We start from the raw sequence: 4723 nt of genomic DNA, 5'->3' as shown, positions 1-4723 counted from the left end.
TATATATAGATATAATAATCAAATATATAAAATATTTATAATATTTTAAATCAATTCCCTTATAATAATGTCATTTTTTTTTTTAAATAGACTATCAAATCTATGACAATTTTTCAAATCTAGCTACAAAATTTAAAATATATATGAAATATTGTGCGAGGATTATCTTTGATTAACACCATTGAGATTTTTTACAAATAAATTTTGCTTTTTTATTTTTTTTTTTATTTGTTGCAAAATTGTTACAAAGAGCTGCTACTAATAATAAGTGCATATACGGAGAATAAATAAAAATCACATCGCGAGCCAAGCACGCGGCTGGAAATCTGCAATGTGCATTTACTCGCGCGCCCGTCCGCTACTCGTGGATCACACCTTATCGCGACACACGCGCATGGATGGACAAATATTCGGTTAACTAAACAAAAGAGAGTAACCCCCTGCTGTGTCGGATACGAGTTCGGGGTTGTTCGTCATCGTGCATCCCGATAGAAAAGCGCTCTCGCTCCGGCGGTAATTGAAGAGCCCCGCTGGGAAAAACGTCGCTCGGTGCTTTCTTTTTGTCAGCCGCAATGATATCACGTCGTTGATTGTCGTCGGATATGAGAATGGATAAAAATAGCAGCGTTTCAAACCCACGAGAGAGACCGTGTTTTTAATCAACCCTCTCAGTTTCCGTATAGTCGTAAAGCCACGTATTGGAAATTGAATTAGATTAAAGAGTTAAACTAAAGATTAGACTATATAGAGTTTTAATTGAGTTAAGCTAATCCTGTCAGAGATTCTAATCTTTGTTTATCAAAAAGATATTTTTTAGTAGAATATACATGATTATATAAATAAAATAGGAATATTTGTTTCAGAGATTTTTGAATCGATCAATGTGTTGGGATGTAATAAACTATCACAAATAAAATGACTGAAAGGAATTATCTTTATATCGCTTATCGTATCTTATTAAATTGCATTATTTTATAATACAATATATTTACAACTTTATTAGAACTTATTCCACAGCATCACTCTTCTGATTTAATTGACAACTTTGATATAAAAATATTGCGTGATTTATTGCAATGTTCAAGAAATTATTTTAAAATAATATGATTAAAAGTGAGAATGGAAGAAAAGTTGTTTACATTTACGACTCAGTGGATTTGAACGGTGGATATGTATGTCAAAGAAAACTCTCAACAAAAGTGAAACTGTCAGAATTATTTCTAGCCAGGAATATTCAATGTTATGCAGTTCGATAAGGAAACTAATGGATATGTAATCATATATACGATGATTAAGTATGAGATTAAGTATCTCGTTACTGATTATATCGAACAGCAATACTGTGGGTATAAATGTAAACTATATTCTATTATTAGAACAGATTGTATATATAAAATTGATAGAATAAAGTAAGAAAGATATAATTTGTAATTTTTAAATAGATTAAATGTGTGTGGAGTCCATATGTTATCTTGTTTTAATACAATTCATATATTTTATGGTCATCATCTATCTTTCATAATTTATATATATGTACATGTATTGCTTTTTTTATTATACATTGAATATTCAATACGCATTGATTCTGCAATTAATAAATATCTAAAAAATAATAAGTTTTTAAAATAATTTTGATTTGCTTTAATGATATAAATAGTATAGTTATAAATATTAACTTATTAATTATAACTTTACAATTTAATTGCCATTATTATATATATTATCGTATTAATTATTAATACCAGAATTTGTCATATAGTTTCGTCTTTAATCATATCATAAAAATAACTGTAACCACATTACAGGGTTAAACAATTATTTCTATTATCTTACGATAGAAATAATATTAATAGAGTTATTAATATTAATGCAAAATATTGTTCCGTGAAATAATGATTATGTATTGAAATAGTTCATATCATCGTTTGACATTTCTGTTGCAATTTCCTGTCTTAAATGAGCAAACCTTATATAAGTTTGTCTTCAGTCACGTCACACAAGAGTAACGTAGACAAATATAAAACAGCCATATACTAGCTATTGTGAATTTACCAAGTATCTTTTTAATTGCATAAATTATGTAATTAATTTTAAGTCAAATTTCTCTTGACAAAAAGGTTGAGAAAGACCATCAATTGCCGCAACTTTTCAATTTTCAATATTACATATTTGAAAGTTTCGTAATTAAATTTTAAATTCTATTCGGATAAATTAAATACAAAGTTAATTAATATTGTTTTGCTTACTTGTTCTTAAAGTTACCATTACAAAAATACGTTTATTTTTGCAGTCGCAATTTAACTAAGTACTATTTAATAACATCTTTGTCTGGGAATACAAATTAAGGGATGATTAAAAAAATATCCATTAGTTTAGAATACAGACTATAGAATATCGACTGTACATAATCTAAAGTTTTAATATAATCAATAACGTGTTAATTGATGTATTGATAAAACTATTTTCGGCCGACATGTTCAAGCATTTTTTATTCTGTGTTATCCAGTAGAAAATATTTTAATTGAAATAACAGATTTTTGGAAATATTTATTTTTGATTTTATCAAATAGATATCATTCACATTGCAATGTTAATATATTTATATCGTAAATTATTCGTCAAACCTCGACAAATAAAATTTTTCTCTTGTAAAAAGCATTTTAGTGCGCAATTAATGTTACCACATCGCAGAGAAAACTGCTTAGAATTATTTTGTGTTCCGATAATCTCGCTGATCAACTGTAGTTGTACCTTGCGTTTTTTACATCTGTTAAAAGAGGTACAAAAATGGAAAAATCGGTAGCGGAGTCACGCGTTATCGAAGTCTAAGTAGTGGCGGCGAGACGAGAGACTAGCAAGTATACAAGTATAGCAACGTAATTGCTTAAGCTACATATAATACACTCGGGGCTTCATTAAGCTGCTTTTCATGTAACAAAGCGTTGCGTGACGATGGTTACAAGGTTTGCTTATAATTAAGCGAATATTATAGACGATAATTGCGACATATATCGATCTTCGAGTTGATAATGTTATTTTCATGTGGGTAAACGCTTGCGCATTGATCAGAATTGCAATTGATTTTGAATTGTAGCAAGTTGCAAATCTATTGAAAGACTATTCCGATGAAAAACTCAATAGAATGTCTGAGAAAATGTTCGGTTAAAGCTTCGAATATTATGTTTATCTTGAAATTCAATGAATTTTATTTTTGATACCATATAAATTTGTAGAGGAGCAATTGATTAAACAATGGTACTCGATTATCTTGATCGTAAAACATTTTTTGATCAATTAACGATTATGCAATTATTTCATATTTTTAAACTATGTGCAAACATTATAAAAGAAATGAATAAAAAGAATTGAAGAAAGGAATTCCACGATTATTCAAATTATGGTAAAAAGATTCTTTATCAAAACTTGTCATTCAAACGCAAATTCTCGGTTCTTCTATAACAGAATGGAAAAATTATACTATATTAAATTTAATATTTATATTTATAAATACTTGGAATGTTACAATAATATAATAGAAAAATATTTATATATTAATGTAGAAACAACATATTGCTTTCAGTAGTACAAACATACAAATATTATATTGTGCAACAATAAATATATATAAAACAAAGCATTTTAGGACGTTTATATATCTACAATTACAAAAAAAAACTTAGTGCTATGGAGTTAAGAAACTTAATTTTCGGAGATTATATTACAAGTACTTAAATATTAAAAATAGTCAGAATTATATGATTATCACATATAATTAACGCGGATTAAAAATAATCGCATGCGAATAGTGCGATGCACTCTTAGACAAAGATATAATGTCAAGGGTTTCGATTGCAATGTTATTTATGCCACCGTCTATTCCTCCAGTTTGCATAGTCGATGATGTCACGTCATGTCATTGTGCGGAAAATGCGGAAGCTCGACTTTAATTCGGGAAACGCGATACAGACTAGACGATGCTACAATACACCCCTCCATTCAGGATCGACTCAGCTAAATTATGAATGGCGGTCGATACCTAGGGAGGGAAGGCTTCGTGCGGGTCGTTCGCGGGATGCTTCCACGAGGGAAAAGTTACGTGGCTTTCGCGGAAAAATAAAAAGGGAGAAAATATACGACGGCGTATATTATCGGCACGAACGATCCAGAAACACTTGCTCGATACCCTTGTTCCACGTTATCCGACCGATCTACCCTTCGGAATGCAATTCTCCTATGTTACCCTTCTCTCTATGGCCAAGCTGGGCTGACACACTGACCTCAAACCTGAAGATGAATCGTGCGCGTGATCTGGACTCGATTTAGATATTTTTATTATTTTTCGCATAGCGTTTGTAGGTTTTTAAATCATTTATTTAAGGATAAGTCAAACAACATACTTTTCTTTTAATAATTAGAAGATTCCTTCATTTGTGTAATATCTTTTTATTTAAATATTTAAAAATTTTTAGTATTATTTAGCAATTGTTGCACAAGATTTGTATCGGAAAAATAAATGCTAATTTAATAAGATTGATAACAAAAGATTAATTTCTGAATAGCTGTGTTTAATAAATAATATAACGTATACAATTATAACATAAAACAACTTTTTATAATTAATTATTATTATTATTAGACTAATATTTTTAATCATGATTGCATTTTTACATTTGCAATTAATTATCTTTTCAATTTTTTAATCAATATATTTTTAAATTATTTA

At 28.9% G+C, this 4723-nt stretch overlaps 1 protein-coding gene across 1 annotated transcript in view; it reads left to right on the top strand.

Moving 5' to 3' along the window:
- Positions 1 to 4723, top strand: part of LOC115245671 (beta-2 adrenergic receptor) — an 11417-nt gene that overhangs the window by 1177 nt on the left and 5517 nt on the right. The window lies entirely within an intron of this gene.

Source organism: Formica exsecta, unplaced genomic scaffold (assembly GCF_003651465.1).
Source record: "Formica exsecta isolate Colony F162 unplaced genomic scaffold, ASM365146v1 scaffold125, whole genome shotgun sequence".
Classification (NCBI taxonomy): domain Eukaryota; kingdom Metazoa; phylum Arthropoda; class Insecta; order Hymenoptera; family Formicidae; genus Formica; species Formica exsecta.
The sequence above is the reverse complement of the archived record's forward strand: the minus strand, read 5'-3'. Positions and strand labels throughout refer to the sequence as shown.